Here is a 14,116-nt window from a genome sequence, read left to right as displayed (position 1 = left end):
TCTGTGGACGTAGACAGGAGACCCGGATGGTAGTTTGCCTCCCTGGTGCCACGGTCAGGGATGTGTCTGAACGTGTCCAAGAAATCCTGAAATGGGAGAGAGAGGAGCCTGAGGTTGTGGTACATATAGGTACCAACGACATAGGTAAAAAAAGAGAAGAGGTCCTGAAAGAAGAATTTAGGGAGTTAGGTAGAGAGTTAAGGAAAAGGACTGCAAAGGTAACAATCTCAGGATTACTGCCTGTGCCACGAGACAGTTAGAGTAGGAATGGAGCGAGGTGGAGAATAAATGCGTGGATGAGGGACTGGTGCAGTGGGTATGGATTCAAGTTTCTGGATCATTGGGACCTCTTTTGGGGAAGGTGCGACCTGTACAGAAAGGACGGGTTGCACTTGAACTCGAGGGGGACCAATATCCTGGCGGGGAGATTTGCAAAGGCTACTGGGGAGACTTTAAACTAGTATGGTTGGGGGGAGGGACTCGAATTGGGAAAGCTAGCAGTCAGTGTGTAAGGCAGGAGGCAGAGAATGGTAGCACTCTGACCCAAAATGTAGGGGAGAGAGAAGAAAAAGACAATAAACAGAGAATAAGAGATGGTGGGTTTCTTAAATGTGTATATTTTAATGCTAGGAGCATTGTAAGAAAGGTGGATGAACTTAGAGCCTGGATTGACACCTGGAAGTATGATATTGTGGCGATCAGTGAAACATGGTTGCAGGAGGGCTGTGATTGGAAACTAAATATTCCAGGATTTCGTTGCTTCAGGTGTGATAGAATTGGAGGGGCATGAGGTGGAGGTGTTGCATTGCTTATCAGGGAAGATATTACAGCAGTGCTTTGGCTGGATAGATTAGAGGGCTCGTCTAGGGAGGCTATTTGGGTGGAACTGAGAAATGGGAAAGGGGTAGCAACACTTATAGGGGTGTATTATAGACTGCCAAATGGGGAGCGAGAATTGGAAGAGCAAATATGTAAGGAGATTGCAGATATTAGTAGTAAGCACAAGGTAGTGATTGTGGGAGATTTCAATTTTCCACACATAGACTGGGAAACACATTCTGTAAATGGGCTGGATGGGTTGGAGTTTGTAAAATGTGTGCAGGATAGTTTTTTGCAGCAATACATAGAAGTACCTACTAGAGAAGGGGCGGTGCTGGACCTCCTGTTAGGAAATGAGTCGGGTCAGGTGGCAGAGGTATGCGTTGGGGAACAGTTCGGGACCAGTGATCACAATACCATTAGTTTCAATATAATTATGGAGAGGGTCAGAACTGGACCTAGGGTTGAGATTTTTGATTGGAGAAAGGCTAACTTTGAGGAGATGCGAAAGGATTTAAAAGGAGTAAATTGGGACAGTTTGTTTTATGGGAAAGATGTGGAAGAGAAATGGAGGACACTTAAAGGTGAAATTTTAAGAGTACAGAATCTTTATGTCCCTGTTCGGCTGAAAGGAAATAGTAAAAATTGGAAAGAGCCATGGTTTTCAGAAATTAGACACTTGGTTCGGAAAAAGAGAGAGATCTACAATAATTATAGGCAGCATGGAGTAAATGAGGTGCTTGAGGAGTATAAAGAATGTAAAAAGAATCTTAAGAAAGAAATTAGAAAAGCTAAAAGAAGATATGAGGTTGCTTTGGCAAGTAAGGTGAAAGTAAATCCAAAGGGTTTCTACAGCTATATTAATAGCAAAAGGATAACGAGGGATAAAATTGGTCCATTAGAGAGTCAGAGTGGACAGCTATCTGCAGAGCCAAAAGAGATGGGGGAGATATTGAACAATTTATTTTCTTTGGGATTCACCAAGGAGAAGGATATTGAATTATGTGAGGTAAGGGAAACAAGTAGAGTAGCTATGGAAACTATGAGGACCAAAGAAGAGGAAGTACTGACACTTTTGAGAAATATAAAAGTGGATAAGTCTCCAGGTCCGGACAGGATATTCCCTAGGACATTGAGGGAAGTTAGTGTAGAAATAGCAGGGGCTATGACAGAAATATTTCAAATGTCATTAAAAATAGGAATAGTGCCGGAGGATTGGCGTACTGCGCATGTTGTTCCATTGTTTAAAAAGGGGTCTAAGAGTAAACCTAGCAATTATAGACCTGTTAGTTTGACGTCAGTGGTGGGCAAATTAATGGAAAGGATACTTAGAGATAATATATATAAGCATCTGGATAAACAGGGTCTGATTAGGAACAGTCAACATGGATTTGTGCCTGGAAGGTATTGTTTGACTAATCTTCTTGAATTTTTTGAAGAGGTTACTCGGGAAATTGATGAGGGTAAAGCAGTGGATGTTGTATATATGGACTTCAGTAAGGCCTTTGACAAGGTTCCTCACGGAAGGTTGGTTAAGAAGGTTAAATGGTTGGGTATTAATGGTGGAGTAGCAAGATGGATTCAACAGTGGCTGAATGGGAGATGCCAGAGAGTAATGGTGGATGGTTGTTTGTCAGGTTGGAGGCCAGTGACTAGTGGGGTGCCACAGGGATCTGTGTTGGGTCCACTGTTGTTTGTCATGTACATCAATGATCTGGATGATGGTGTGGTAAATTGGATTAGTCAGTATGCAGATGATACTAAGATAGGTGGGGTTGTGGATAATGAAGTAGATTTTCAAAGTCTACAGAGAGATTTATGCCAGTTGGAAGAGTGGACTGAAAGATGGCAGATGGAGTTTAATGCTGATAAGTGTGAGGTGCTACATCTTGGCAGGACAAATCAAAATAGGACGTACATGGTAAATGGTAGGGAATTGAAGAATGCAGGTGAACAGAGGGATCTGGGAATAACTGTGCACAGTTCCCTGAAAGTGGAATCTCATGTAGATAGGGTGGTAAAGAAAGCTTTTGGTGTGCTGGCCTTAATAAATCAGAGCATTGAGTATAGAAGTTGGGATGTAATGTTAAAATTGTACAAGGCATTGGTGAGGCCAATTCTGGAGTATGGTGTACAATTTTGGTCGCCTAATTATAGGAAGGATGTCAACAAAATAGAGAGAGTACAGAGGAGATTTACTAGAATGTTGCCTGGGTTTCAGCAACTAAGTTACAGAGAAAGGTTGAACAAGTTAGGGCTTTATTCTTTGTAGCACAGAAGGTTAAGGGGGGGACTTGATAGAGGTCTTTAAAATGATGAGAGGGATAGACAGAGTTGACGTGGATAATCTTTTCCCACTGAGAGTAGGGAAGATTCAAACAAGGGGACATGACTTGAGAATTAAGGGACAGAAGTTTAGGGGTAACATGAGGGGGAACTTCTTTACTCAGAGAGTGGTGGCTGTGTGGAATGAGCTTCCAGTGAAGGTGGTGGAGGCAGGTTCGTTTTTATCATTTAAAAATAAATTGGATAGTTATATGGACGGGAAAGGAATGGAGGGTTATGGTCTGAACGCAGGTGTATGGGACTAGGGAAGAATACGTGTTCGGCACGGACTAGAAGGGTCGAGATGGCCTGTTTCCGTGCTGTAATTGTTCTATTATATTATATTATATAATATATTTTTTTTTTAAATCGTTAAAATGAACACCTTTAGGGTGAAACTATTTTTGAGCTTACTATTCCTTATAATTTACAAGGAAATGCAAATCTGTATTACAAAATAGCCATTTTGTAACTTGCATTTGGCAAATCATTGAAGATTAGACTTCTGAATTGAACCTTTGGTTTGTTGCTGTTTTAACTGTGCATTTTACATTGAGATACAAACACTTTCTGAAAGATCTATAAGGGTGCTTTTCCCTTGTCTACAATTAGCTAGACAGTTGCAGAATAATACGAAAATAGATGGGACCCAAATCACAATATCTCTGGAAAAGAAATGCTCAGCAAAAATAGGAAATTTACATTCCATAAAATATATTCATTGAATCTACAAATAAATCTGGAATATAAAGCCATTCAAATGTAATGAATATGACAGACACCAGAAGAATAACCGATCTTTAGGACAGAATAGACTACACATCAAAATAACATGATTCCTATCCACATAGTAATGTTCATTACAGATTTAAAGCAATTTTGTCTTTCACTCTGGGGACATCACCAGGATTTCTAGCAGTGTAGTCTATCTTTAATATTGCCAACACTATTTTATATAAACCAATTCAACAAGAAAGCCCCCTAAAGATCCCCGACATCTAAAGTTATATAACAGTAAAAACATATAGATCATTGCTGACAAAAATAAATACTGGAAATTTTGGTGACATTTCAGAAACGATAAAAAGCAAAACAGATCCTGACCTTGTGCTCTTGGACTAGTCATTATGCAAGCATAGTGATAAAATCAACATGGGAACAAACTGATGCTTCAGAGGGAAAGCATTCATGGCAATGACTATAAAACAGGACTGGTGTTTATCTATTTTAATAATTAACAACACAATTGCTGACCCTGAGCCAGCAGATCTTAGTGAAAAGGTGAAGACATGACTACTGTTAAAAAAAATTCTTAGCAAATAACAGCATTGGCAATAAGGATCAAAGTAGACCTTTTTAAAAAAAACACATCACTTACAAAGAGACATTTTGATTTGTAACCACTAACCATTAAAGAAGCTCAAATTTGAATTTAAGATAGCAGTAGTTTCTTGCATTACTTTTCAGTTACTTGATTCATCACATGTTGTTTAAAATCAAAACTCAACATGTCTTTTTCCAAAGGAGATAGCTTAATAATTCACCTTTGGCATCAAAAGAATAATTTCAGAGCAGCATAGGTCAAAGAAAATGTCTTTGGGACAGCATTGTATTCCAGCATTAAACGCATGGAAACTTTTTCAACTGGACCTTTGCAATGCTGTGTTCCACAGTAACCAAGTGAGCACTTGTAGCCATTTACGTGGAGGTTTTATTGATGAGGATGTGTGGTATAACTTAGATTCATATCCAGGGCTCAATGTTCAAAGATCAGGGCATTGAGCAAAATAAGTGAGATCATTTTAAAACCCCTCTCAATTTTAAATAAGAAATGTCATGGATTTGATAATAAATCACTTACTCGCTGGTCGGTGCGGACTAGGTGGGTCAAAGGGCCTGTTTCCACTCTGTATTTCTAAACTAAAAAATCTAGAAAGATTTGAAATAACTCTATGGGTCAGGCAGCATCTCTGGAATAACATGGACAACCATACCTTATTTCTCCAGAGATGCTGCCTAACCTATTGTTTTACTCCAGCACTTTGGAGCTTTTTTTGTATACCAGCATCTGCAGTTCCTTGTTTCTACATTCTCCCTTAATCAATGTGCCTAGATTCAGGTTTAGTATAACAACTCAGCTACTACAATACCATATATTTTCTATTCCACTCTCCTTTCAAATTTGAATATGAATTAATCCCACTATTTTACCAAAACCACATAATTTTAAATAACACAAGAAACTGCAGATGCTAAAATCTAAAGAAAAACACAGAGTGCTGGAGGAACTCAATGGGTCAGACAGCATTTGAGGGAAAAATAACCTTTCAATGTGACTTTTCAAGTTGAGACCCTTCGTCAGTCCATTTCCTCCACAGATGCTGCCTGACAATAAACAATATCCCCTGACCCACCAGGTTCCTCCAGCACTGCTTTTTTTTTCTCATAGTTTTAAATAATTAGGGAAATAACTTCAGATTTTCCATTGTGTCTGCAGACTCAAACTCCCACATATTTTGAACACTTCCTATGTTCATCGTTTCAGTTCCCAAACAGTGATAACTAGAATTGTACAAAACATACTATTTTAGGTTTCCCTTGGAATGGTTAAGCATGGTCGATTTCACTGTTGCAAAGCCATGTATTTCATGATACCTCCTGAACTGCCTTATCAACTTGTTCAATTACAAAAGGTCGGTGAATATGAAGCTCTTTGGCCTTCTACCCAACTCAGAATAACTTGCAGATTCTCAATGACAGTTCCCTTTAAATGCACCATTTCCTTATTCGCATTAAATGGCATATCTTTATTGTGAACATTCTTGGAGAACACAGATAGGTGATGTGTTGGGTCGGGACCCTACTGAAGAAGGGTCCCAACTAGGAAAAGTTGAACAAAATGTTTGAACAAGGGCCTCGACCCAAAACGTCATCTATCCATGTTCTCCAGGGATGCTGCCTGACCCGCTGAGTTACTCCAGCACATTGTGTCTTTTTATGTAAACCAGTATCTGAACCTTCATCAACACCTCTACTTCCTGAGAAGATTGCAGAGATTCTGTATGTCAGAGAGGATTCTTTTAAACTTCTTTTTTTTTTTTTGTTTTTTTTTTTTTGTTTATTTTATTAGAAGTTAATACAGTACAAAACAATACAGTGGCACCTAATTTTAGGTGCCAACTATGTCATATCGTAATCCATTCTATGTACAACCTCTAGTTTTATGTTATGAGAAGGAAGTAAGCAAGACAAGAAAAAGAAAACAATAGAAAGGGGAAAAAGTGGAAAAATAGATGGTGGAGAGTAGAAAACCGTGAAGTGTGTATATAAAAAATAAAAAAATAAAATAAAAAAGAAAAAGTGGAAAGTAGAAATAGAAGAGAAGGCCCCTTAAAAGAGAATCTTTCAAATCTATATTCGGAGATGTAAATCTATCCACGTCATGAACTGAAATCAGCAATCCTTATGGTACCGCTGCATCACATGATTCCAAAAAGTCGATGAAAGGAGACCAACTCCTTAAGAATTGGTCATATTTATCTATTAGTCGGAGTCTCATTTCTTCAAGGTGTGCTATGTCCATCATATTCCTAATCCACATTTTAACAGTTGGTATTGTTGTATTTTTCCAAAATTTAAGTATCAATTTCTTTCCAATTATTAACCCATAATTAAAAAAAACATTTTGGTCTTTATTTAAATTGGTATCTTCTCCTATTATTCCAAATATAATCCATTCCATTTTGGGTTCTATTCTTGACTTGAAGAGCTTTGTAAATATATCAAATATATCACTCCAAAATGTATTCAACTTTGTACATCCTACAAATGAATGTGTTATATAAACTTCTACAGGTGCACAGTAGAGAGCATATTGACTGGTTGCATCACGGCCTGGTTTGGCAACTTGAATGCCCTAGAGTGAAGAAGACAGCAAAAAGTGGTGAGCACTGCCCAGTCAATCAAGGGCTCTGACCTCCCCACCTTCGAAAGGGATTTACAGGAGTCATTGCCTCAAAAAGACAGGCAGCATCATCAGGGACCCACACCACCCTGGCCACACACTCATTTCACCTCTGCCATCGGGAAGAAGGTACAGGAGCCTGAAAACTGTAACGCCCAGGTTCGGGAACAGCTTCTTCCCTGCAGCCATCAGGCTATTAGACACGACAACCTCAAATAAGCTCTGAACTACATAGACTTGAGGGCATTGGTTTTGTCTTTTTTGCACTATTCTTGTTCGTTTAATTTTTCATGCGCGTGTGCGTGTGTTAATACAGGTATATATATACATGTGTGTGTATATGTAAGTATGTATGTATCTGTGTGTATATGTACATACACACACAAATATATCTGGGACATATGACAATAAAACACTCTTGACTCCCATACCTTCGCCTATTTCACCATTCTGTCTTTGACTTGAACCTCACGGCTTTTGTGCGAATAATTGTATCAGCTACAAGCTTGAATTTTTTGCAGGACCACAAATATTAAGTTATTCACAACGTGTATTTTTTTTGCCATCTGAGCAATGACCCACGAGACAGAGTACGAGAACAAGAGGCACAGAAACTGTTAAAAAATTTAATCCATCTATTATTTACCAAAATAATGTAATCACCAGACCATTTTTAAAAGTCTGATTAAAAATACCATTATCACATTATAATGACTATAAGAGTCACATAAAAAGGTTCAAAATTGAAATTAGGGTCAAACCGTTCATTAAGACCCAAAGGCATGGGTGGAGCCATTTGTTACCTTAAGCTATTCTGCATATTTTCACACGAAGGTCATCAGTATTTTTGGGGTCTGTTAAGATTGTGCATGGTACTGATTTTGAAATTTAAATTAAATTCTTAGAGGGCAGCTCCCTACTGGGGATTAAAGTTCACTGGCCAGCCAATCGGTTTAACTTTAATAAACTATTTATTACTGCTGCTTATGTTAGTGTTGGAAACCCGGGGAGATGCGTGGAAATTCAGCAGGGCTTTCTTTATGCTTGAGGGCTGTGAGAGAAAGGTCATTCTTCTGAATGTGGGTCTGAAATAATTCACTTCTAACAGTGGACTGGAAAACAATATTTTAATTGAGTCAAAATATAACAAGTAAAGTTATTTTAAGTTGGGGAAAAAAGTGCAGAGAAGAATTACGATGATGTTGCCGGAACTTGGGAGCCTGAGAAACAGACAGAAGTTGGACAGGCGAGGACTTTATTTCTTGGAGTGCATGAGGATGAGGAGTGATCTTATAGAGGTGTATAAGATCATGAGGGGCACAGAGAGGGTAGATGTACATTTTCTTTTACCCAGAGTATGGGAATGAAGAACCAGAGGATATAGATTTAAGGTGACAGGGCAAAGATTTACCAGGAACCCGAGGGGCAATTATTTCACACTGAGGAAGGTGGGTGCATAGAATGAGCTGCCAAGGGGGTAGTTGAGGAAGGATTTATAATAACATTTGGACAGGTACATGGATAGGAGAGGATTAGAATGATATGGGCTGAACACGAGCTGGTGGGACTAGTGTAGATGGGGCATCGTATTTGCCATGGGCGAGTCTGAAGGGTCCGTTTCCAAGCTGTAAGTTTCTCTGACTATATTAAAAGCAAACTAATATACATTTGCATTGATTTCATTCCAGGAGTGTAAATGCTTGTAGATTTCTCTTAAATGTTCCCTTATTGTGTCCTACACTTGGATCTTTCATTGTGATGTACCTATCCTCCAGTGTGTTAACTAATACCTCAAAATTTCGACAAGGCAGAGATAATTTGCAAATACCATCGCATTGCACCCTTCTGCATTTTCACTTCTAAATACCAGCTCCTTCAAGAAATAAATTACTAATTCTGCAGAAAGTTATTTTTATAATCCCAAATTTGGGCCTGGAACTCTCTCCACAACTCATCTCTCCATGACAAGAATTGATCCAGTGAACCTTTGCTGCACTCTCTCTACAGCAAGTTTCTTTAGGTATAGAGAACAGACTTGCACGTTTATTCCAAGTGTGGTCTCACCAAAACCTCACACAATTAGAACAAGACGTTCCTACTTGTTTTGAATAGTATTTCATTATTCAGTTTCCACTTTGAACTGAAGACAACTCCGGGCACCCCCTCCATGAAATACTGGAGGGTCAAAAGAGCACACGGAACAACAACCGGCTCCTCTCCCTGCGCTGTAGAGGAGTTCCTTCACCCCTGCAGCCATTAGATTTAATAAACTTTTATAATAAGGCTGTATGGGGATGCTTTGCATTTTTAATAGTTAATTATTGGGTCTTTTTAAATATTTATTGCTTTCAGGTATTGTCCATATTGTATTTTATGTATTTTTTGTCTGCTTTCATTCTGAATGTGTGGGTTTGTTGGTTGTTGGCTTCTGGACATCTGAATTTCCCTGAGGGGATCAATAAAGTATTTATTATTATTATTATTATTAATAATAAGATAGACACACAATGCTGGAGTAACTCAGCGGGTCAGGCAGCATCTCTGGAGAGAAGGAGTGGGTGACGTTTCAGGTCGAGACCTTTTTTCAGACTTCTTGGACACCCCCGGATGGCCTTCTACCCTTTTTATACATTTTTATTTCTAACCGCTGCCGTGACGTCAACCATCACAACTTTTCCACGTCCCCGTTATCCTTCCACTCACAACCCGTTTACATTCTGCTGAACACAAAATCTGTTGCAGAACCTGTGCCTTTGTTTTGTAATATGCTTGCTGTAAAAATATTCTTCAACAGCATACTTTAGTGGAACAATTTTATGCAGTTTGGTTAATATATTTTGGTCTGTTTCTAGTATTTTAGATTATAAATTACTAACTTGTTTAGGATTATTTAATGCATATTTGTTATTTTCTTGAAACTTGATTTTTAAATAATATCTTTCAGTGTACCTGTGCCCCCAGAAAGCACCATAACTTTAACAGGCTTCATCCAGTACAGCCTGGCAAGTAGGTAAATGAAGAGATGATAGTCAAGGTGATCCAGTTCATAGAGGATACAATCAGGTTCATGGATGATCTTAAAATCCCTCAATTTCAATTTGAGCTGCATTAATTTTGTATTAGGAATTCCCTATTTTTTCCATTGTTTTTGCCAGCGCCAGACTCAAAAATATTAGCACAGAGCAAGTGAACACCCCAGAATGTGACCTCAGTGACCCCTGCATTTTCAATTGATAGAGTTTGAGAGAGAGAAATAAATTAATGCCTTTGATGGGGGTGACTGTATTTAGGTATGTTACAATACTTACCTTCAGCGGCGCTGCAATTCTGCCACTGGCCGTGTGCGCGATTTTGGCGCGTTTGAGGGGGGGGGGGGTTAAAACGCGTTTTTTCCCGACTTGGTCCTGGATTATATTTTATTGGAGTGCAAGATGTTGCTAAAGAATCGTTCCGACGGCCGTTCTGTGTGTTTAAAAAAAAAATTTGCCCGACAAGTTAATCGCTGGAGTAATTTTAAAATCAGCTTCTGAAGCCGTCAACGCCGACAACGGGGACGGATTTTATGTAGGGGACAGGTAAAAGAAAGTAGTTTATTTTTATGTATAAAAGTGTTTCTTAAGATGCATTTAATTCACATTTTAAGTTGCGAAATGGTGATTTTTTCCCCCCCGAAGAACCGGCAGTGTATTTGCTGCCGATATGGGGGACTAAAATCACCGCAACCGCAACGTTCCAAATGGTCGCGTTCCAGAAAAACCCACTCGCAAGCTGATTTAAATGGCCATTAATTTACAGGTATTAAACATTAAATTTCTTCCATTTGGCCTATAAACCCATGACAATGAGATTTAAAAATTATATTATATTGTGAATTCTTGTGTGAATGTTATTTGGACACTTAGGCTATTTAAAAATGTTAATCTATTCTTAAGAAATGGATAGATGTTTAGATCTAGTAATTGAATTTTGTAATTAGCTACAAATAGGTAACTAACTAATTATATGCTTTAATTTCAAGTCATCTAAGTAAGATGGTTTCATATTTGTTTCAGAATACTTCAATCTATAATAACTGAACATTTCTTTCTGTTCTCTTTCAGTAGCAGTTCAATTTTTAAGAAAGTTATGGGCTTTTGACTTCTCGATCACAGCTTTTGTGTTAAGTCAATGACAAAGCAATAGGGAACAAGATGTTAATTTCTGAGTATGAAAATGGCCATAACTTTTTTAATACTGATATGAAAGTGAATTAGGTGTCAAATTAAACTTATTTTTATGCTTTATCAGATGGGATAAAGTAAAGACATTTTAAAATCACAAAATGTTGTAACATTTCTACTGTATTCTGACTCATCATAAGATCATAAGTGATAGGGGTAGAATTAGGCCATTTGGCCCATCAAGTCTACTCCGCCATTTGATTCGGCTGATCTATCTTTCCTTCCTAACCCTATTCTCCTGCCTTCTCCACATAACCGCTGACATGTTGGGGTCTCGGAATTAGCTATTTGAAATAATCTAAGTATTTATATTCTATGAAGATTACTGCTTCATTCTGGAGCCACTAAAAGAGAACTGCTCCAAGAGCAACCCAGTTACACCTGATTATAATATCACGAGCTACGGTGACACCAGCTCTCTGCTGCAATCACTTACACAGAAGGCACCAGTTTGCTTCACTTAACTGCAGGGGGAAAAAAAAAAAAATCAGGAGCCAAGGGAATGAGAGGCCTCAGCTGTTGTTCTCCGTGACCGGGCAACCCTCCTGCACGATACAAGCATTAGTGCTGAGCTCAAGTTGTGCTATAATGCTAGCAGCACAATGACAATGCCTGGCCCACACCAGCTGAAATCACCAGCATTCACCAACGGTGCGTTATTAAAGCCTCATCTTTAGCTTATGTAGAAAGGAAGCTATTTTCCTCCCGCATATGGACAATGAGAGTATGGTACACAAGGATTACTTCTTCCTATCATGGACCAAAATGTATTACACGGTCTACCAGCTAAAAATAATTACCACCCACAGTGCCCCGGGCAGGCATATGAATGAATTGTGTTGACATTTTCTACCCATTTCTCTTCCCAGTGGATTACATCTGCCCATCTGTTCTGGCTAATCATCACTCTTTCTGCTTACAGAACAAAATAGCCTTGTAATATTTATAATATTTATTAAAATCTTGCAGGAAATTTGAATCATGCCATATCCCTGTGGTGTTCAACAAGACACAACGTTCAAGGACATTTATCCCTAGAGGCCAATATCAGACCAGTCTTACGCATCTGTTTGCCTGTAATTACAGCTCAGCCTCCTGCCTCTCATTATTACTCAAATTCATTATTATACATCTTGAGACATTAAAGACACATTTGGGCAGGGCACATTTCTCACAGTGAATCAGAGAAAGCAACGACAAATCCCTTCAGCATTAAGCTCATCTCAGCCACATACCTGTTCGACTCCAGACAGATAATGGGCCGGGGCTTTAAAAAAAAAACACAGCTCAAAAATGTCACGTCACAATGCAATTCCTTCCACTCCCAATGCTCCACCACACCCTCCAGCCCCACTCTCCAACACCCACAACACACCATCCTCACCCCCCCCCCCCCCCCCCCGAACACTTGCAACATCTTTCCTAGTGGTCACAGATGTGGCAAATTGAAAGCAATTCATATGGTAATGAGGCGAAGCTGAGAGTCGAGGTATCCTTTGTGCTTCTGCACAACTCCACTCCCAAGCACTGAATGAAATTCTGCAACCGGCTGACTGAATTGGAAGCTACATCTTACCTTCTGTGATAAATGTTTCCCAATCCTCTGGTAGAAATGCAGAATAAATCTCCCGACCCTTCCCAATTCCTTCTTCACCCTCTGCACAGAAAAGGGTGTCATTGCTTTGGACATTTAATTTCTTTATGCCAGTTTATGAATCTGTAAAACAACTATTTCTCCCGTGGAAACATCACAGGCAAAATACATGACAGCCAGCAAGGATCGCGGAATATTCCTCAAGAGTGCGAATTTGGACGAGTCTATTACAGCTAACTCAGCATGTCAGGGATTAACCATTGGATCTTCCTCGTATGCAAAGGCTAACTTCACCACAGGATGTGAAAAAGACATAATGATGCATTTTTCATCAGTGCATTTTAAGAATAAAGTTCAGTGAATGCATTATCATATATGTTGTTGCTTAATACATTGAAGTATATATGAAACTGCAAGTTTGATGTGGAAGAAACTGCAATGGTGCAGTGTGATAAAAATAAGCCAATTTCGGTTTGAGATTATAATCAAAGCATTGGATAGGCGCCAGGCACATCCTCGACAATGTGATAAATAGAACAGCATATTACCCCATTCTGCTGAGATCCTGTCTCAAGTCAAGGCACACAAATGGCACTAACATCAACATTGTTAATGCAATCTACCTCTGTGCAGACAAAATGCAATACATACACTTTTAAAAAAACAAGTTAAAATATATGGGAAGATCTCTACTTCGAGGTAAATTTCCGTCACCCATTGATAAATTGCAGACAAAACTCTCCAGCAACGATGTCACCGAGGTTATTATGAATATAAAAGCAAGGTCATATAACGATCTCTTGTGGGAACACGACTACCAGCTTTTCCCCCCAAGTTGGAGCACGCGGGCACAGGAGTGTGGGGAAGGGCAGTACATTTGGTGGAACAACCCTTTAATCACTGTCATTGGAATCATTTCCAGCTATCACACAAGGAGCAAAGTTGAATCCAAGACATTACAAATTTGAAAATCCCTGGTTCAGGATCAAAATTTAGCTCAGGCTTCTTGGACATAGGGGTGAACTGTTAAAAGCTGTGTTTCTTGTACAGATTCAATATAAGGTCAACCACAACATCCCACTTTATATCCAAGTGGGGGTTAACAGCAAACCGCATTTGTCTTAACACTTGCAGTTCAAATTGTTTAAACTATCTTTAAATAACCGTGATGCTAAACATAATGGGAATTATCTT

General features: G+C 39.0%; 1 protein-coding gene across 5 annotated transcripts in view; it reads right to left on the bottom strand.

Moving 5' to 3' along the window:
• The window catches only part of jakmip2 (janus kinase and microtubule interacting protein 2), a 209,158-nt gene that overhangs the window by 138,265 nt on the left and 56,777 nt on the right, over positions 1–14,116 (bottom strand). For 2 of the 5 annotated variants that reach the window (XM_033029942.1, XM_033029938.1), the window contains exon 1: positions 12,564–12,672. The exons of the other annotated variants lie outside the window; for them this stretch is intronic. The gene's annotated coding sequence lies outside the window, so the exon portion shown is untranslated. Of the gene's footprint in view, positions 1–12,563; positions 12,673–14,116 lie in introns of those variants that run through there. 5 annotated transcript variants of the gene reach the window in all.

The sequence above is a fragment of the Amblyraja radiata genome, chromosome 11 (assembly GCF_010909765.2).
Source record: "Amblyraja radiata isolate CabotCenter1 chromosome 11, sAmbRad1.1.pri, whole genome shotgun sequence".
NCBI lineage: Eukaryota > Metazoa > Chordata > Chondrichthyes > Rajiformes > Rajidae > Amblyraja > Amblyraja radiata.
Note: the sequence above shows the minus strand (reverse complement) of the source record. Positions and strands in the feature narration are given on the sequence as shown.